Source organism: Sarcophilus harrisii, chromosome 2 (assembly GCF_902635505.1).
Source record: "Sarcophilus harrisii chromosome 2, mSarHar1.11, whole genome shotgun sequence".
Classification (NCBI taxonomy): domain Eukaryota; kingdom Metazoa; phylum Chordata; class Mammalia; order Dasyuromorphia; family Dasyuridae; genus Sarcophilus; species Sarcophilus harrisii.
Window position 1 is genome coordinate 157,725,173 of NC_045427.1, and position 22,640 is coordinate 157,747,812.

Sequence of the window (22,640 nt, forward strand, 5' to 3'; positions counted from 1 at the left end):
GTTGCTTTTACATTGAGGAAAAGCCCTATTTTTATATTTTTTTAGTCTTTTAAACATAAATGATTATTATATTTTGGTCAAGGTCTTTTCTGTAGTTATGGATTAAAATTTTTACTAATATTATTGATCACATTTATTAATATAAAATTATATATATTAGATTGAATACATTTTTTTAAAAAAACTATTTCCCAATATTTTATCCAATAGTTTTCATTGAGAAATGTTATATTGGTTGATAATTTTCTTTGTCTTTTGTCAGATTTGGGGATCAAAACTACACTTGCTTCATAAAAGAATTGGACAGTATATTCTATTTAAAATCAGTCATTTTTATGTTTGTGCATGCATGTGTAAATCATTTGTCTTTGAAAATTAGGAGAATTATCTTGTGAATTCATCTGGTCTTAGTCCATCTGGTTCTGTTTTGGTTACATCTCATTAATGGTTTATTTGAGTTATCCATATGCAATTGGATTTATACTTCTCTATTTCCTGTTTTGAATATTTTTATATATTTTTGTAGAAAGTATTCACTTTCTCAAATTACAACCATATAGTTGTATGTGATAGTCTCTGGTAACTTAAGATTTTGCATTTGTCATTTCCCCTTTCTCATTGCCTTTTGTCACTACTTTGGATTTTCTCCCCAGTTTTGGGGAATCAATTTGCAAGCTATTAATCTGTATTCTGATTTTTCTAAAACAGCCTTTGGTTTTCATTTATTCATTCTTTTGTCATTTTTATGAATTTCTGCTTTCATTTTTAATAGTCTGTCACCTCTTGCTTACCTTTGATTCATTACAATGTTAATTTGATTGAGTTTCTATTTTTCTCTCATTAATGTAGGTTTTTAGTGCTATGAATTTGCTTCAGAGTACTGCTTTGATTATAGCCTATATGTTTTGCTATATAGCTTTGTGTTATTATTATCTTTGAGTTTTTTCTTGTTTTGTTTAATATTTCTTTTTAGATTTTATAATCCAGATATTGTTCAATTAATAATTTTAAAATTTCTACATATCTGTATATTTATCATATATCTTTAAACTTCCTGTGATTCAGAAATAAAGGATTTTTCTTTTATGGATTCTCTGTTCAAGAATATTATCTATTTTTATGTGTTCTTTGTGTATGTGTACAAATGTATATAAGGTAGTTTATATTATCTACCTGTAATCTGTCTAATCCAGTTTGTTCAGCACTATTCATATGAGTGACTTTTTAAAATTTATATTCTGGTGATAGTGTCTTAAAATCTAGTGTGATTGATTTTCTGTTCTTGCAAGACTGAACTTATTAAACTGTAATTACTTTTAGTCCCTTTTGGGAGGGTCATAAAATTAAAAAAAACAACTAATTGCGAAGAAAATATTCAACTCAGATCTAAAGGTTTTGGCATTTGAAAAAAGTTTATTTTCATCTCTGTAGTCTGAATAATAAGGTTCTTGGATGAGTTGAATTTTAGGTTTTTTCTTTTAGGGATTTTTGTGAATTCTTTCTTTTGTGAATTGTTGCTTGATTTTTATAGTTGTAAGAAATTTTCATTTCTGGTTTCCTGACATGTTTTTCACAAATTCTTCAGATTCTCCATGATTCCATTTTTCTGAAGTTTCCTTCTCTTGATCTGCCTTCCAAATCCATCACTTTTATATGCATTATTTAAAAATCTCTAATTGTTATTTTCTTAGCTTCTTTTTAATTTTATGTTTTGCCACAACAAAATGCAATAATGTTTTGTTATTACTGTCTTTGATTGCATTTATAATAATTTCAGTTTCCATATGTTTTCCATTTTACTGAGTTTTGTCATCTTCTCTCTTGGTCGTATTTTACACATGGTCACTCTCCTCTAAGTCACTAAGTATATTCCTTATCTATTTAATTATATCTTTTGGATTTTTTTGTTTGTTGCTCTTGCAACTTGAATTTATTACCTTTTTATTGTCTTCTTTATTTTTATATCATACTTTAAAAAAATTATGTCTGACCTCTTCTGTTTATTTATTGGCTTTTTCATTCTCTTGGGACAATTCCTAGCAATTTTATTTCTTTTTGGAATTTTCTATTACTTTTGAGGGAGATGAAAAAACTCCTTTGGAATCTCTTAAAAGTCTCAGTAGTTTTCTTGGCAATTTATTTTATTTTATTTTTTTGATTGTTTTTTTTTTCCTGGTTATACATGTATATTAACTTTTTAAATATGCATTTCTTTATGTATCATGTTGGGAGAGTGAAAGCAGAACAAAAGGGAAAAACCATTAGAGGAAAAGAAAAAAACGGGAAAAAGAAGTGAACATAGCATGTGTTGATTTACATTCCATCTCCATAGTTGTCTTTCTGGATGCAGATGGTGTTTTCTATCCAAAGTTTATTGAGATTGCCTTGGATCACTGAACCACTGAGAAGAACCAAGTTTGTCATAGTTGATCATCGCACAATCTTGCTGTTACTGTGTACAATGTATTCCTGGTTCTACTTATTTTGCTCAGCATCAGTTTATGTAAATCTTTTCAGGCCTTTCTATAATCAACTTGTTCATCATTTTTTAAAGAACAATAATATTCTATTGTCTTCATATACCACAACTTATTCAGCCATTCCCCAATTGATAGGCATCTACTCATTTTCCAATTCTTAACTACCACAAAAAGAGTTGCTACAAACATTTTTATATGTATGGATCCTTTTCTCAACTTTATTATTTCCTTAGGATATAGATTCCTTAGTGGCAGTGCTGGGTCTAAGGGTATGCAGTTTAGGGCATTGTTCCAAATTGCTCTCCAGAATGGCTGGATCATTTCACAATTCCACCAACAATGCATTAGTGTCCCAGTTTTCCCACATCCCCTCCAAAGTTTATCATTATCTTTTGCTGTCATCTTAGACAATCTGAGAGATGCGAATTGGTATCTCAGAGTTGTTTTAATTTGCATTTTTCTATTACTATATATGGCTTTAACTTTGTCATTTGAAAATTATCTGTTCATATCTTTTAACATTTATCAATTGGGGAATGACTTGTATTCTTATAAATTTGACATAGTTCTTTACATATTTTAGAAATGTGACTTTTATCAGAAATACTGGCTGTAAAATTTTTTCCTTAGCTTTGTACTTTCTTTTTAATCTTGTTTGTGTGGTTTTTGTTTGTGCAAACTCTTTTTAATTTAATATAATCGAAGTTGTGATGGGCCAGATGTTATGGGCCAGAACTCTGAACTTGAAACAAAGAATTTTTATAAAAGTTGTTCATTTTGCATTTCATAATGTTCTCTAGTTCTTCTTTGGTCATAAATTCCTTCCTTCTCCAAGATCTCATAGGTAAATTATACCTTGCTCTCCCAATTTGCTTATGGGATCATTCTTCATGTCCAAATCATGTGTCCATTTTGACCTTATTTTGGTATGAGGTTTGAGATGTTGTTATTTTTAGTTTGGAGTGTGTTGAGTTGATATTTTTCCAATTGTTTATCTCCTGACTTTATTTGTGTGAGAAGTGTTTTGTAATTGTGTTTATATAGTTCCTGGGTTTGTCTTGGCAGGTAGACACCCAAATAATTTATTTTGTTTACAGTTATTTTAAATGGAATTTCTCTGTCTCCTGCTGCTGAGCTTTGTCAGTAAAATATGGAAATGCTGATGAATCATGTGGGTTTATTTCTTGGCAATTTAATATTGACAATTTTTAAAAATTATGTTGTGTAAGAGTATTGCATGAAAAAGATAGTAATATGTAACCTATTTATTTACATTCTCCATAACTAAATTTCCACAATGATTTCAACCTTAATACTCTTTCACTCTTCATCAACTAAGGTTTTTTTAGTGTTATTGTTTTGTGATGTGGGGAGACAGGACTAACCAGATAATGGGAATAGAAAATTTAAATGAATGCACAGTTTATTGAATTTTCCTCTTAGGGGAGTATCACAAGATTTAGGGAGAAATAACCATTTGTAAAGCGGACGCTGCATTTATATGGGACCTTGATGGACAGGTGAGAGCGAATGGGAAATCTAATGGTGTTTAAAAATAATATGTTCCCAGGGCTTAGTGGCCCTTAAAGTCATATTTATTTGTCTGTTTAACTCAGGATATTGCAGTTAAGCTGGTTTTCAGAATCAAAGTGTAAAACTGAACATATTGACATCTTATTCCAGTCTTCTTGCATTTTCAAGATGAAGTGAGTCAGGAGGTACATTTGAAAAGGAAGGGGCATCATTAGTAGGTGACAGATTGATGGGGTCAGGACCTACAGTAGTTCTTATACATTATTATGGAAGTTTGGGAAATTGAAGGTTGTTATCTCTCCACACTCCAAAGTTTGGTCTTCCAGCTCTTCCTACCTATAATCTCTTGGTAGATGATTTTCTCAAGTATATTATGGTTCTTGAGAAAATGGTTTATTTCCTAAATTAAAAAAAAATTGTTATATATTAAAAAACCATTTAAATAGTTTACAGCAAAAACTTAAGAAAAGATTTTATGGTGAAGCAGTTTGGGAAACCAAGTAAGATTTAGTCATTATTTGATTATGGGGATAAGATAGACTTGATAAAGTTGGCTGGCTCAATTTATTAATTGCCAGAAGAAGATAGCTGCTTTTCTCTTACACTGCATTTTTCTAAGATCTTCTCTCATTCATTGTTTTAAACTGTCTTTTTTATTTTTTATTTTTTTATCACATCAAAATGAGAAATCTAATAGACATTTTTTTTTGGGTGGGGAGGGTAAGGCACTTGTTAAGTAATTTGCCCAAGATCACACAGCTAGTAATTGTCAAGTGTCTCAGTCCAGATTTGAATTCTGGTCCTTCTGACTCCAGGGACAGTACTCCATCCACCATACGTCATTGCTTTTAAAATTAAGTCAGATAAAATAGATTTATACTAGTTTATTACCTTTTACTTAGTACCTGAAGTAGTCACCTACAATTCATGGATCTCCAATTAGTCAACTGTCACAGTAGCTAGCTACTCTTATGACTAAAGTGCTTTCAGAATGAAATGCATAGTATATATTTGTGATAAATATTGAATGTTATAAAAGGTAATTTTTTGCTATGTATAAAAAATAGAGTAACAAGAAATAATATTGATTCATAGATGACATTTTTCAAAAAGCATGTACATAAACAATTTGAGCAAGATGACCAATAACTCCTCATATTTTATGTACTCTACAATCATGTATAGTGTTATATACTTATGTACTTAAGTGTTGATTAAATCTCTATGGATTGGCAGAAGAGTTGAATCAAAAAAAGCTGATTCTGTTATTCTATAATTTTTAAAATCATTATATAGTTGAATATTGTAAATTGCATTTCGGATTGTATGTTGGATATGTCATAATATTTTTTTTCGGTGATGGAACCTACATTTTATTGGTGCATATGGTGCTTAAAAGCAAATAAAAATATATTGATAATTTCAGGTAATCAGTTGCCCATGAATAAATGGATTTTCTAATACCTGGCACCACCTTCTGTAAATAAATGATTGGTTAACACATTTTAAAGAGTGGAATTTATAGTATTAAATTAAAATTTTTTTCCTTAATTTTATTTGAAGTAATTTTTTTCTTTTTTAATAGACAGGATTCTGTTATAGTAGGGAACTTGGTGAAGAATTCTACCTATTTTGATTAATGTATTTCTTATACTTAATTAGGAAAAATTATAAGAGAGTAGAGCTTTTCCCTCATATTCTTGCAAGGATGGATATAGTATAGTTTTAGTTATTCTTAGTTCTTCACTTTAAATCTTTTTGAGAGACAGTCTGGTTCATTGCAAAGAAAGTTAACCTCATAAAAACTTTGTTTCAGGTTCTGTCTCTGACACATATTAAGTCATTTAACTGTTTCATAATTTAAGCAACTTTTTAAGTTGCAGAGAAGAAGCTGACCTGGTTAGGTGAAGAGAATCACTTGGGAATTCCTTAGCCCAGTGAAATCATAGGTCTTTTCTCTGTTCTATTTTTTCAAAGCTTAAACGTTAAACTTTAAAAGATTTCTATTTGTTTGATAATTTAAAAGCTAAGGCTTTGCCTATCCTGATTGGAAAATTGCTTCCAAATCACAAGGAATTATTTTTTTAAATCATTTATAAATTGCTACCCGAAGCTCTTTTAATCTTATGTAATTTTCATATGCCATCATCATTTAAAAGGTAGCAAGTAAAATTTTATAGTTGTTTTAAAAGTTTCAAAAGTCTTGCAAAAATTTTTTTTTAGGTGATTGGAAAAATATTAACTTCTTAACCTTCCTGATTATAAGGATGTACATAAATATTTTTTACTTGGTCCTTTACAATGTGATTAAAAAATAAGCATTGATGCTGGGTAACTTGATTTCTTCATTAGTATGCTGACTACCAACTTCTTATTTTGAGCATTTTGTGTATTTTGTAGAGTTAATGATCTTGCTTATGGAGGTATGCAATGAAATATTTTATTTGGCTTTGGGATGAATTAATAATTTAAAAAATTATAATTTTATATTTTTACTGCTTTGATGCCTTTAACATCAAAGGGTTTTTTTTTTTTTTTTTTTTTTTTTTACCAGTAGAACATGAGTAATGTCATGTTTTTAAATTTAGTTTATCCTAGGACCTACTTAGTTAAGTTTGGAGAACTTCATTATGTGATGAACTGTTTTGAATGTGGCAGCTCTTGAACACAAGCTCTCAAAGGTTGTGATCCATACGGATTAAGTGAAGTACCCACAGTGTTGAAATCAGGTTTCCTTGAAACTACTGAAGAATGACTTTTGAACTTGTCTTATTAAAATTTTCCTTGATTTTCATTAGAATTATTTTGTAATCCATGAGCATGAGATTAATACTGGATTACAAAATTACCTCAGGTAATCTCTAATGTATCAACCTAATGATCCAGAACTGTATTTGAATCTATGAGGTGATTTTGATTCATTGACAGAAAGTAAACTTTTTGAGAACCGGGACTGGTTTTTTTTTTTGACTTTGTATTCTCAGTATCTTATTTACACAGTACTTGGTGCAATTGTTGGTTATTTGAATATAGAATAGGAATAAGGAAAAGAGAATAAGAATGAGAAAAAGAAAATAGGTACATCTCTGGTAATACATTCACTTAGAAATATCAGCCCTGAGTCCGCAGAATTCCTGACCTCTCATAATCATTACTTTGAAACCACTATCTTTTAACAGTAGTCTAAGAGCTTCCTTTACCACCTCTGGACACCAGAGGGGGCAATTTATCAATTTCGCTAAAGGAATAATCAGAAAATTTCTCTTGTTTTCTTGTTGGGAGATGGAGATGGAGGTGGAGGATGGGGTGGAATGTTTCCACTAGTCACCATTCTGTCTTTAGTAGATAGATGGTTATTGGATAGAATAGATCTTTGTGGTAAGAAGAAATGAATTTAGTTTTGTATTTAATTAATTTACATCAATATTTATAACTTAAAAGAGGTAAAAAGCTCAGATTTTATGTTTCACTGGTTTATTCCAAAATCACCTGAACTTATTGTCATTTTATTTTTCTTTCTTTTAAAAAAAATTTTTTTTCCTAAAAGGTCTTTATTAAAGTTACTTTTGTAGCTGCTGAGTGAGTGAATTTTGTTCATAATTGTGTATATGTAATTTGATTCTTAAAAAAACAAAACAACACAATAGCAACAACAACTCCCAAATAAAAACCCAATCCAGAAAATTAACTACATAAGAAGAGACAGGTACATACATAGGCAAATGTTCTTGTTCTTCCTTCAAATATTTATTTATTTAATTTGTTTTTGTTTTTCAATAGTATTTTATTTTTCCAAATACATGTAAAGATAGTTTTGCACATTTCTTTTTGTAAGAATTTGTTTTCCAAAATTTTCTCCTTTCTCCCTTACTTTTCTACTCCCCAAGACAGCAAGCATTCTAGTGTAGGTTAAATATGTACAACCTTTTTAAACATATTAACATATTTTTCATATTATACAAGAAAAATCAGATCACAAGGGAAAAAAATTACAAGAAAGAAAAAGCAAAGAAACAGACAAAAAAGATGACAAGATTATCCTTTGATCTGCATTTGAGTCTCCGTAGTTCTCTCTCTGGATGCTGATGGCATTTTCCATCCCAAGTTATTATTCAAGTTGCCTTGAATCACCACATTGTTGAGAAGAGCCAAGCCCATCACGGATGATCACATAATTTTGTTACTATGCACAATGTTCTCCTGGTTTTGCTTACTTCACTCAGCATCAATTGATATGTCTTTCCAGGCTATTCTGCAATCAGCGTGCTCATCATTTCTTATAGAACAATAATATTCCGTTACATTCATATACCATAACTTATTCAGCCATTCCCCAATTTATGGGCATCCAGCTCCTTGCCACTACAAAAAGAGCTGCTACAAACATATTTGCTTTTATGGTTCCTTTTTCCTCTTTTATGATCTCTTTGGGATATAGAACCAATAGTGACATTGCTAGATCAGAGGTTATAGCACAGTTTTATAACCCTTTGGGCATAGTTCCAAACTGCTCTCCAAAATGGTTGAATCACTTTACATCAGTTAGATCACTTTACATTAGTGTCCCAGTTTTCCCACATGCCCTTCAAATATTTATCATTATCTTTTCTTGTCATCTTAGTCATTCCCTTCAAATATTTATTTATGTTATATAGTAGTGTTTGATTATAAAAAAAAGAATTTTGAGAGTATGATATATTTTCATTTTATTTTTAGCTTTTTTGAGGAAAAATGGATAAATATGGATGAATAATTGTTATTTTCTGAGAAAAAATTTTAAGATGGAAATAGCATGTTTTTACATATTGATTTTCAGATCATTGATATATGTTAAACTCTTCTTTGAATCTTTGTTTTCATATGTATAAGATTTAGGTAAAAAGAATGTAGTGAACACATGTATTGAATATTTTTGCTGTTTTGTAATAGAAGATCAATGAAACTCAAGGTTTCTATTTACTCTTTGGGGTCAGTTTTGTCTAATTCAGCATGAATTAGTTGAAAAAATTTTGCATGTCTGCCAAAAGAAACCCAATGTTACCTTAAGTAGCCATTTAATCTCTCATGACCTCAGTTTCTTAGTTTCTAAAATGAATTGTATGGACTATGATGATCTTAGAACCATTTTAGCTCTAAATCTATATCCAAATCTATAATCCGATTAAAGCAGCAAACATTTATTACATTCCTAATATGTGCCCTGCAGTATGGTAAGCATTAGGGATATCTATATAAGCCAAAAAACAATAATAAAAATAACATTCCATACCTTCAAGGAGCTTATATTATAATGGGGGAGGACAAAATATAAAAGTATTAAAAAGCTTTGGGTAGGGTGGGAAAGGAGGAACACTCCTGGAGTCTAACGTTGAAATCTGGAAAGTCTGGAACAGAGATCAGAGGAGAATGAAGATTGGCTGGCTTTTCCCCAAAAATGAAGGCTTTGAGAGCACCTCACCAGTGGGAGAAGTGGTCTGATTATGCTGAGAGATATTCTGGAGTGAAACACTGCAAAAGTAGATGCATATTCCAGGGTTAGGAGACCTCAGGAGGAAATTTCCAAGATAAGAGGTAGCTAAAGGCAATGCCAGTTTGGTTCATAAGAGGACTGATACTATTTTTTATGAACGGAGGAAATGTAAATATTTAAGCGCTGGTTGATTAAAGCAACTCTTTTTTTGGGGGGGGGGGGGGCTGAGGCTAAGTTCCTTGCCCAGGGTCACACAGCCAGGAAGTGTTGTTACACATCTGAAATCAAATTTAACTCGGGTCTTTCTGACTTCAGGGCTGGTGCTCTATCCACACTGTGTGCCACCTACTTGCTCTGATTAAAGCAACTGTGAAAGTTTTACCTTCTTAAGTTTGAGACAGATTTCAATCTGTGTTAGCATGGAGGGAGTACCCTATGTTAGCAAAATCTCAGAATCTTGAAGTTCCTTCAACTTTGTTAATTTAGGAATTGCAAGCAAGAATTTTAATTCATCATGCACATTTTGATGCAGTAAATACCATGAGATAGGAAAAAGCAACAAAAAACAACCATATTCATAGATTTTATTTATTTCACTATATTACAATGAGTATTGTTTTGCTTTGATGCCACCTTGATTGTTTTCTTAAGGCAAGAGTTTTGAATGTCTTCATCTTCATAGACCTGACATAGGTGAAATCCTAGCAATAACTTCTGTCCATGATCTTTCTTAAGACATCTGAAATAACAAAACAGATTTAAATAATTCTTTAGTTTGCAGTGTACTTAGTATAGTTATTTTTACCATAGCTGTTTCAGTAGGCTTCTTAGAATGGCTTTTAAAATGGCTTAGAAGTTGTTGACATGCCTCCATCCCTATATTCTGTGTTCATTTGAAGTGATAGTTTAAAATATCTATATACCAAAATGTGTTCATTAAAGACTTCATGTTGGAAACAATGGAACTTTAAAATGTTTCATTTCCTTATGATATATTACTCAACTTTTCATACCCTACCTCTCTCCCCTCATGATCATGCTAACAAGGTTTTTAGTGAGGTGCTTTGCTATAAAAGAGTTAGCATCTTTAAGTCTTTATAATTGTGAGGTTTCTAAATTAATTTCATTTCAGAAATTGACTTAAAGATTCCCACGATTTTTGTATTCTTATTTTTAGGAAATCACTTTTTCATTAATACTAGGCTAGTTCTGTATTTTAGTGTTCTTCCTGATCATTATAGCATTTAATGTGTTTATCTCATTTACACAAGTATTCATGAGCCAAATGTAGTTGATAAGTCTAATTTTAGACCAGTGACCCTTGATTTTTTTGTTCTCTTCTGTTTATGTCTTTTATTCTTTCTAAGGGGAGGTCTGTTTCTCTGTGACTTCAGGTTTTATCTTTTTTCTTTTGTAATATTTCTGTTTTATTGTATTAATTTTGTGTTAGCTCTGATTTTTGGAATGTATTTTAAGAATTTTTTATCATAAATTATTCCAGTCAATGGCCCTGTTTTCCATGTACATTTGGCATTATTTCTAATGGTTCAGCCATCGTGTTTATATGTATTTCAGCTGTTCATAGAGTCTTTGTTTCTGTACATTTTTTGAGGCATACATATACAGTTACACTTCATGAAGTTGGATGCAGCCAAGTGCCCATTTTTCTATTATAAAGAAGTAGAGGAAAATCACCTCTCCCCAGAAATTCAACCTTCTGATCAAAGAAAATGTGTTCTGAAGATCAGTATGCAAATGGCCCACAGCTACTTTGCTTGTTCTGCTGCTAGAGTATTGATTTAATTAGGAGATAGGCTGTGGGTGAACATTTATCGGCAAAGAAGCATTAAAACCCAGTTAGTCTGGGACAGTAAATGTAACATATTCTTTTAAAAACACATTTTTGTGTATTGATGCTGATTCTTACCTTAAATATTATTCAGTAGTTTCAACTTACTGTTTGCATTTATACATTAGTTGAATATGTTCTTTTTTATAATTCTCCACAACTAAGAGTTTAGCATACAAATTATCTATTTGTCAGAAATTTGTTATTTGCTTTTTAAAAGCATATTTAATTTTTTTTAAATCCACCAAACACATATGCTCCTGAAACAAATTTATTTTTAAAGAGGATTTTAAAGAGGATTGTGTTGTCATCTGCACAAGTTTAAATATATTAGTTCAAAATCGTTGCAAAGTAAGTAATTTATTTTAGGACTTTTTGAATTGACAGTCTCTTAGAATTCATTCTAAATGAGTGACATAATCACCACAAAATACTGAAAATATTATATCTGCTAATAGAAGTTACTTTCATTAAACATTTTGCTTTATCTTCAAATTATCTTCTGACTTATACATTTCCATATCTAATTTATGGCATAGAATTAGGGTTAAAATTCCTTCAAAGACATATATTGTAAGGGGTGACACTAGTTATAATTTTGTTACCATTTATGTAATTGTGTAAAATTGTAAATCCAATTTAGGTCCATGTTATCATTTATGTTATTGTATGAAATCAATTTAGTTCCACCTAAATAAAATTTATTCTCATATGTTATTCTAAGGTAATAGTAAATAAGGGGAGTTTTAATTTACATTTATAATATAACTCTAGGAATATAGAATAACTTTGCAGTATTTATTTTTGAATAACCTGTATTCTTTTGAGAGGTCAAATTTTTAACATAATAGGAAGTCTCTAAATCAAGAAGATTTTAAATGTAGAGTGAAATCACATGCTTTCAAGGAGTTAAAATATAATATCCTGTGATTTAAAGCTTTTGTCCATCTCCTAACTTTTTTTTAGGTCCATATAGATTTTGGAAAGGGAGGTAGCAGGAATTAGAAAAATTTTAAGGTTTCTAGTAATAAAAATGATTTTGGAAAGGGAGGTAGCAGGAATTAGAAAAATTTTAAGGTTTCTAGTAATAAAAATGTATTCTAGTAATAAAAATGTATTCAAAATGCAGTGAGATATTGCACTGTAGAATGCCTATAAAATGTGCTTATTTTGTGTTTTTATGGCACATACATGGAACACTAGTCCTAAAAACTTGTCAGAACAACATGCAGGATTTCTGTAATTGTTCATATTTTCCTTTCTTTTGGAGTGTATCTGGATATTAAATATTCTGTTAAAATATTCTCTACGGATAGTTAATTTGAAAATAAATTTGAAGAAGTACAATCAGTAATATATTGAGATTGATAGTTGAAAAATCCCTAAATTTTAAATATAGCCTTACTTTTGACAGAATAGTAGTTTAAAAGGATGCAATTCTATGCTTTCCTAGTTTCTCTTTGAGTGATATTTTTCTTTTATAGTCTAAGTGGTTTTAAGAGAGAATTATTTAAATTGAAGGAAAGTGTGAGTAAATGCCAAATTTGGCAAGTTAGTGAAACTAGTATATTTGTCTTTTCTATTGTAGCTTATGTGGAAAAGGCAATTTCAGGTACTGTATGTGCTAACTTCTTCCTGGACATAGTAAAGAATCCAACAAAAACAAATTTAAAAACTGTTTGCGATGTGCAAGTCTAGCCAAGCCATTATTTTCTTTTAGAGATTTGTGTTATTTGACAATTGACTACAATTCTGTGGCTTTCAATAAAAAACATTGAAATAAAGGTTACAGCTATGGTTTTTTGTTTGTTTGTTTATTTGTAAACTAGGAAGGTTAATAATAGGAATGGGATTAGTGCAGATATGTAATGTTTTTTCTTTAAAACTATTTTTAGTAGTAAATTAAACACAAATATGGTTCCATTTGTATAAGGATTTTCTGTGCCAGATCAACAAATGCTTTAATGAATGTATACTGACAGTTGTTCCATTTTTGTTGCAATTCCAGAATAGACTTATCAATTTTAGAAAGATCATAAGAAATTTGTAATTGCTGTAATATGCGAAACTGCTTTTTATGCAGCATTTTATATTTGTCTAACAATTTTTTAAAGTTTGTTATGAATGCTAAAATGTGACATTTAGTGTACTACTATTTATTAGGGTAACATTAAAATTAAGAAAGTATGATGCAAGCAAATGTTTACTAAAGCTAGATCCAAGATAACTGAAATATAGCTTTAACACATGTTAAAAGTAGAACACTATGACTATTTGGCTAGATATAATTCTGGACTGTCTACATTGAGTAATTTCTAAAGGCATTCCAACTTTGATCAACCACAGTAAGAAATTTTAGCATGCCTGTGTTGTGCCAGTGCATCTGTAAATGTGTCCTGAGGTAGAGGAAAGATAGAGAAGCCAAAAAAGAAAGCAAACTTGAGCATTATAGTTAAGAAACGATTATAGAGTGAAAATGGAAAGTGTTTTGTTTCCCTAGGAACTCTTTTAGATAATTGTTTAGCTTCTGATGTCTAAGATAGCCTCTGTAATTCTGTATTCATGAATGAAAGTTGTTTCACTTGGGAATGGGAAAATATTTATGTTTTATGGCCAACTGAAGTGATACTTCTTGGCCAGTGTTCATTAGATTCTTTACCTCCTTGCTTCATTTCCATATTATGAAACATGCTTAAAAGTCTGAGTATAGTTACTAGTTTAATTCTTCAAAAGTAGTGTCTTAATTGCTTAACATGAAAGTTTACATGAAATATTTTTATATATTTGTAAATTCCTTTGGGGATATGGCAACTGTAGGAGTATATTAATTTTGTGGGGTTTTTGGGTTTTTTTTGTTTGGTTTGGGGTTTATTAATACTTCAGAGATACAACCAGACAAAAAAAATAGTTTTTGGTTATAGTTTTCAGGGGCAGAAAAATGAATGAAAATAAGCAAATAAACAGTTGCTGATTTCTACACTCTCATACATGAATTTATGATTATTTCTCAAGATAAATTCCACTATACTACTTTGGAAACTGACGTTTCCTATATATACATTTACTGACACAACTCTTTGAAATAATATAGGTATAAACTCCCCTATAATTCCAAGAATAAATTTTAAATAAGACTTGCTTGGAAACCAAAGGCTAAACTTTTTGAGTTGTACTAGCTTTTTTCTTTGTGTTGTGTAATTCTACAATAAATGATAATGTTTTTATAGTTATTTTGTATTATAAGTTTCTTATGACTTGATCTTTGACTTTTGGTCCTTGTACATATTTAATGTGCATTTTAATACATATAAATTTTTGGTCTTATTTATCTCTGTGATATACATTTTTATTGCTTTAGTATGTCTTGTTTTTGTCTTTGTCCATTGTCTCATGAAAGCCTAATGTAGTGGATCAATAGTTGGTTTTGGAGTTTAGGAAAATTAGATTTTAATAATGTCTTTGATATATATTGGCTTTTTGACATGGAACAAGGGTATAGATTGCAGAATAGTTGCTTATGTATATTGAGAGAAGGGGCTTCCTCACTAGAATTCCTTATTCCAATTAAATCATATGTCGCATTCCATCCAGACCTTGTGAGTGGCACAGTGGTTTACACATGGTAGATAATTAATATTTGTTGAATTGAATTGTTAGGTTGTAAACACTGAGTTATGTAAAAATGGCAATATAGGAGATAATATGTAGACATACATAATCCCACAATACTATTTTTATTTATCAATATGATTTGAATATCTCTATTAACAGCATCTTCAGTTATTCTATTATGGGATAGGTGCAGCACAGATCAAAAACATTTTAAAACTTAACATTAACTTTAAAAAAGGGAATAGTATATATTTTTACAAAAATATTTATAGCAAATATTTTTGTGGTGACCGAGAATTGGAAATTGAGGGGATGTCTATCAGTTGGAGAATGGCTGAATAAACTGTGGTATATGATTGTGAGAGAATACTATTGTGCTAGAAAAATTGACAAGTAGGATGATTTCAAAAAAACCTGGAAGGGCTTACATGATCTGATACAAAGTGAAATGAGCAGAACCAGAACATTGTACATAGTAACAGCAATACTATATAATGAAGAATTGTGAATGGCTTAACTATTGTCAGCAATACAGTGATTAAAGACAATTCCAATGAACTCATGAAACGTGCTATCTTCTTCTAGAGAAAGAACTGATATTGTTTGAATACAGGCTGAAATTCTCTATTTCTTACTTTCTTCTTTTCTTCTTTGTTTTTGTTTGAGTATAAAATGACTAATATAGAAATTTTTTTTACACAATAGGCACATGTATAACCTGTATCAGATTGCTTATCATCTTAGGGATAGAATAAAAGAGAGAGGAGGAGATAGAATTTGGAATTCAAAACTTAAAAAAAGAATAAGCAGTGTTAAAAACTTGTTTTAACATGTAATTGGGGAAGAGGGGAGAAATAAAATATAAAATATAAAAATTATACTGTCAAAAAGCCCTCAATCCTTTCCAATATCCAATACCTCCAAACTTCTAATCATTGAATATTTTACTGGAGCTGAGAAAGGACCACAAAATTGAGTGATTTGAGTCTTTCATGGCATCAACTACTATCTTTATAATTAGATCATTTGCTCTTCTTTTTGTTTCTTCTTTGTAGCATTTGATTCTCATGAACTCCAGAATTTTTGGTGTTCTCTTCTCTCAAGTCATGGGTTACTACTATTTGTGTCTCAAACTCTCAGTTCCTAAGAGTGTCATTTAAAAATCATTTTGGGTAAAAGAAAATTTAAAAAGCTTATATATTAAGATGCATGTATCAATGAAAGATTGGTTAAGTTGCTTATGCTGAAGATGACAAGATAAACGTCATTAGTTTATTCAACTTTATGCTTTTTCCTGAATACATCAGTATCCATTTTTTACTTCCTGCCAAAAAAAAAAAAAAAAAAACCCAAAAGACAAACTGTGGTATATTTTGGGAAGAAAGCATATTTGTATTTATTTTTGAGAAACATAGTTTTACCTGTTCTTCTTGATTTGATCCTCGAAGATACATTTCACTTCTTGCTGGAGGAAGTAAATTGTTAAGATGCAGATGATGGCTCTAAAAGCCCTATGGCATAGGCAGTGTCTACCTTTTGTATTTATAGACATAAGAATGATCTACATGCTATTCATAACATTCAGTATGAAGAGTAATGAAAATATTTTGCTATTATTATTTCTGAGATCTTTGCCTTTTTTTTTTTTTTTTTTTTTTTTTTGCCATTTTACAGTTTTTAGTTTTTTACATCTTGGGAACAAACTGAATTAAGATTCCCCTGAAAGCTATCAATATTAAATATACTGTGATGATACCAAATTGAGTAAAAAAAAAAAAAGTCATGAAATAGAAGGTATTCTTCAATTCAACATAAAGTTTAAATAGCAAGACTTAAAGTGAAGGACAATAAATTTTTTTTATTTTGTTGCGTTTTGCAAAGATAATAAATTATTGGTTTAAGTGACTTTGAAGTGTAAAGATTATGTGAACAAAAATGAGGACTTCAATTAAAAGGAGCCCTGTATTAATTTTTCTAGTCTTGAACCAAGAACCAATACTTTTTTTTTACTGAGTCAAAAAAAAATCATAGTTGTACAAAATTGTATGAGACAATGTGATTTATACTAGAGACATTTTAATCCTGCGAATTGTATTCTAATTATTTTTTCTTATTTGTTCATATTTGTTTCTTCTTTATCTGGATTTTCTCAATTTATAGTTAGGCTTGAAGTTCATGATAGGTTGCCTTATGATTCCTTTAGTAGCACTATTTTTCGCATTTCTTTCTTTTTTTTTTTTTTTAAATAACTTTTTATTGACAGAATCCATGCCAGGGTAATTTTTTACAACATTATCCCTTGCACTCACTTCTGTTCCGATTTTTCCCCTCCCTCCCTTCACCCTCTCCCCCAGATGGCAAGCAGTCCTATACATGTTAAATAGGTTACAGTAGATCTTGGATACAATATATGTGTGCAGAACCGAACATTCTCTTGTTGCTCAGGGAGAATTGGATTCAGAAGGTATAAATAACCCGGAAAGAAGAACAAAAACACAAGCAGTTTACATTCATTTCCTAGTGTTCTTTCTTTGGGTGTAGCTGCTTCTGTCCATCCTTGATCAATTGAAACTAAGTTAGATCTTCTCTTTGTCAAAGAAATCCACTTCCATCAGAATACATCCTCATACAGTATCATTGTTGACATATATAATGATCTCCTGGTTCTGTTCATTTCACTCAACATCAGTTCATGTAAGTCTCGCCAATCCTCTCTGTATTTATCCTCCTGGTCGTTTCTTACAGAACAATAATATTCCATAACATTCATATACCACAATTTACTCAAGCATTCTCCAATTGATGGGCATCCATTCATTTTCCAGCTTCTAGCCACTACAAACAGGGCTGCCACAAACATTTTGGCACATACAGGTCCCTTTCCCTTCTTTAGTATCTCTTTGGGGTATAAGCCCAGTAGTAGCTCTGCTGGATCAAAGGGTATGCACAGTTTGATAACTTTTTGGGCATAATTCCAGATTGTTCTCCAGAATGGTTGGATGTGTTCACAATTCCACCAACAATGTATTAGTGTCCCTGTTTTCCCACATCCCCTCCAACATTCCATGTTATCTTTCCCTGTCATTCTAGCCAATCTGACAGGTGTGTAGTGATATCTCAGAGTTGTCTTAATTTAGTAACACTATTTTTGGTGTTGTTCATTTGTTTTTCAGTTGTATCCAACTCTTTATGATCCCATTTGGAATTTCCTTGGTAAAGATAATGGAGTGTTTTGCCATTTCCTTCTCTCTCTCATTTTACATATGAGGAAACTGAGGCAAACAGGGTGAAGTGACTTGTCCAAGGTCACATGGCTACTAAATGTCTGTAGCCAGATTTTAACTCAGACTGGGTGCTGATTCCAGGCCTGGTGCTATCATAGCTGGTTTATTTTAATTTTAACTCTCTCCTACTCTTATCCATCATGAAAATGTTTGGAAGTCTTATATGTAATTGTGGTTCTTGAAAAATATGTCAACATGAAAAGTCTTTTTGTCCAAAATGATAGGCTATGTCTGTTGTCTAGTCCAATTAATTGTCGAGTCTTGTTTTTTTCTGTCTTCACATCACCTTTCCCATAATTCTCTTTCTTTTCATTCATACATCCACCATCCCAGTATGGCCTTGCCTCACATCTGAACTATTTCATTAGCTAGTTGGTTTCATCACGTCTCCAATCCAACCTCTACTTAGCTGTCAATGTATCTTTCAGTTCTGACCATATTACCCTTCTTTTCTAATGTGCACTGACTCTAGATTATTTCCAGGATCAACTATAAAATCCCATTATTGGCTATTAAATCCTTCATAACTTGGCTCCTTCCTAACTTTTCAGTCTTACATTTTACTCCTTTCATGTACTCTGTGATCCAACTACCCCGGCTTATTTATTGTTCCTCATATACAATATTCCATCTCCTGACTCCATCTCTTTCGCTGATTGTTTTCTACCTCATCTTCCCATCCCTATCCCCTTGTTACCTGTGCTCATTTCCATCCCTCACTTTGCATGCCTCTTTCAAGAGTCAGCTAAAATCTCACCTTTTGCAAATGCTATTTCTGTTCCTCTTGTCTGCCTGACTTCTAGTGCTTTAATCGCTTGCTGACTGACAAAAACCAGATTAGTGAAGTTTGGAGACTACCACCAGCTTGTCTTCAGAGTGATTAACTTTTTTGGCAACAAGAATTCTTAAAACCAGCCATCAATGAAATTCAAGAAGGGTTGAGATCTGCTTTAGTTGGAGATATCTTCACTGAAGAAATTACAATTTCATTAAGTGAAATATTGAAGAAACTGATATCACATTTCTTTAAAAAAATTCATTTAAAGAGTACAACAATGTGGTATTGATCCATTTATAGAATTTCTTTAGCGATATCCTGAGGAGCCTCTTAACACCACTCTGTAATCATAAGTCCATGGGTTTCTATAGCTCTCTATTGCATGTAGTCAAGACATTTTGCTTATTTCAACCCTGTGAAATAGGTTGTTATGTCAATATTTGATGCTGAGAAGACTTAAGCCTGAAGGTAATAACATTTTATGCAGAATTACAGAAATATCAGTGAATGAGGTATGAAATTTGAACCTTGATTCAGTGCATCATGCTCCTTTGCTTTGCTATTCAGAATCATCTAATTAGATTCATATAGTTTGCTGCTTCTTTTATACCTGAGCCTTTCGCCATACCTTTTGAGATGAATGCCAAATAGGAAAGGTATGATCAATACACAGTGATTTCAATCATATCTCTATTAACCTAATCCTAAAAGATTTGGAAAACTTGGTTTATCAAGTTATCAAGGCAGCCACAGGAAGAAATGACAAGATAAAGGAAGAACCAGGGAAGAAAGGCATGCTAGCAAGTATGCTGAAGGAGAACATGATAATTTATTCTGTTGGTTGTTATTTTATAGTACCTATAATCTACTGTTCTTTATTTCCAGTAAAGATAGAATGAGACAAGTGGAATTTAACTTTTAGCATGAAAGATTTAGGTAAAAATCTTAAATGACCCACTTTTCTTAAACCTTATAATAGTGATTTAAGGAAGAATATATTTCTGGAAGCCATCAAACATAGGGTTGATTTTCAGTTGTTCAGAGTAGGTATATCAACTAAAGGCCATGATAATAGTAATTGACATTATATAGCACTTTAAAGTTTATAGAATTTTACATACTCCTTGATACTTAAAACAAGCTTGTAAGCTGTATATTATAAGTATTATTATTCCCATTTTATAGATGAAGAAGCAGAGGCTCAGAGTTAAATGACATGTTCAGAGTTATATAGGTAGGAAGCTTTAGAAGTTGGATTTACTCTCAATTCCTCCTAACTTAGCACTTAACATTCTATCCATTACTGCTTTTTAAGGCAAGAGAGTAGTCTTTTCATTCTTACATAATTCCAATCTTGGAGTGCTGATCAGGATATATATATATATGCATATCACAGGGTATGTGAGTGCTGATATCATGAAAGAGCTAAACAGCTCACTAATAATCTTTGAAAACAGTGATTCTATGATTTTTTTTTTAGTTGATAGGGTTTCTTTCTACAATTGTACATTCTACCCTGACATATCCCAAACTTTTGACATCTTGGATATTATATTAGTAGGAGCAACATGGGTTAGACAGGGATGAAGGAAAATTAGTTCTGAGATATTTGACATTTTGGGATATAGTGGCCCTTCAGAATTAAATTTTTCATCCTAATGGATTCCAATCAAGTCTAACAATCTGCCAAAGGATTTTTGTCAAAGGAAGAGGTTGAACTCTGACCAACTAAATGACTTTTCCGGTGAGTGCTTGCTGTTGGTATTTAAATTATTAAATTGTACTGTTAGTGGTAATTGTTCAATGATGTCCTTCCTAACTTAGGTCAACAAGAAAATTTCAAATTAAAAATCCTCCAGCATTAGTTGTCTAAAAGTTTCTTTTTAAGAAATAGACTTGAAAATTAAAAAGTATTGGTCAGGGGGAGGTGCCTTTTAGGCTAGGTAGGATCTCTCTTTTGTACTAAAATTTATTCTGAAATTAAAAAAAGAAACTCAATTTGTCTTGATGTATTTATGATATGGAAAATATCACTACCAAATAGTCTGGTAAAAAAGTTAATGTAGCAATTGAGAGCTGCTAAACTATTTTCATCTTTGTTTAGAAAATATTTACTGAAATAGATTTCCTAAAAAAGTTCTTCTTTAATACCATTTTTACAAGAAAGTTTTTGGTAGGACTTGTTTCAAATGATTTCATTAATCATCTTAAGTGTCAGCTCAAACTTTAAAGTTTTCAGTGTGTTTTATGTATCTTATCTAATTTGAGCCTCATGACAGCCATGTCACAAATAAAAAATAACTGAAGCTTGAAGAAGTTATATAATTAGGATATGGATACACAGCTGTTAAATGTCAGCAACAGGATTTGAACATTTCTTTATTCCAATCTATAATTCTACTTGCTGATTAAAATGATTGCTTCTCTTGTGTATTTAATTTTCACCACACACTTGTTAAAAAAAAAGTTAGGTTTGGTTAATGTTTGGCAACTGTACTTGAATGACATGTTATAAATGTTAACATAATAGTTTCCTCTGAAAGTATTATTGGAAATTGAGCAAATATAAGTAATTTTGTTAAGAATAACTTTACAATTTGCCTTTCTAGTTTGTGTTCATTACTGAAAGCCAAATTATTTAGATCTATAAGTGAAGTTAGCAGAAATTATATAATAAATCCCTAGAGGCACAATAGTCTATAGATTTGAAAATAGTTGTTATTATTTTACATTCATAGCAAGGGACATTGTATAGTTTAGCAAAGGTAGTGGTTAATAAAGATAGATAGATTAGTAGTAGAATTTTTTTTGTTTTATAATTGGAGAATAGCAGATGGCTTACCTTTTTGTCTTTGCCATCTCACTTTTATGATTTGCTTCTCAAATAATAACTTGTATGGTACTTTTCTAGTTTAGAACCCTTTCTATACGTTAATTCACCCAATGATACTGTGAGATAAATATGCCAGACACATCTCTTTAGCAAATGAAGAAACCGCCATGGAGAGGTTAAATAACTTGCTGGTGATTGGGCAGCTAATAAGTGAAAAGTGGGCTTTGAATCTGTTTTTGGGACTGAATTCTCAAGTTCTTTGCTCTTGTCTCTATACTATTTCTCCTGATAAGGAATATCACTTTCTAAAAGCTTATCCTCTAAAAAACTTGAATGAATTCTGTCAATTTTCATTAAGCATTGTCTTTTTATTCTTAGAAAATCATGGAGAGTGGTTACATCATGAAGAAACTAAATATTACTAAAGGAATTCTCTATTTTGCCTAGTTATGATCAGATATTTATTTTATTGCATTTCCATTGAAGTAAACATTGTAAAGGTGTCCCATTTGCTCTTTCTAAATCAGAATTTTAGGTTTGCTTAACATTAATTTTAATTTTGAATTATTTATTGATACTTTTATTTGCCTAGATACTTAGGTTCTGAACTTAGAATTTTCTTTGATTTCCCCTTTGCTCTTTTTAAGTTCAAATATTAGGTCCCATTACAGTTTTCCTTTAGAATGTTTCCCCTATATTTTTTTCAATACTTAACCTACTCCAGTTTTTTTAATTTAATTTTTTATTATTTTGAACTTTTTACCACTAATCTCTTATTTACAGCTCATTTTAAAAGTATTT

The 22,640-nt window shown here is 30.9% G+C and overlaps 1 protein-coding gene across 2 annotated transcripts in view; it reads left to right on the top strand.

Moving 5' to 3' along the window:
* The window catches only part of TASP1 (taspase 1), a 253,668-nt gene that overhangs the window by 26,455 nt on the left and 204,573 nt on the right, over positions 1 to 22,640 (top strand). The gene's annotated exons all lie outside the window — the stretch shown is intronic.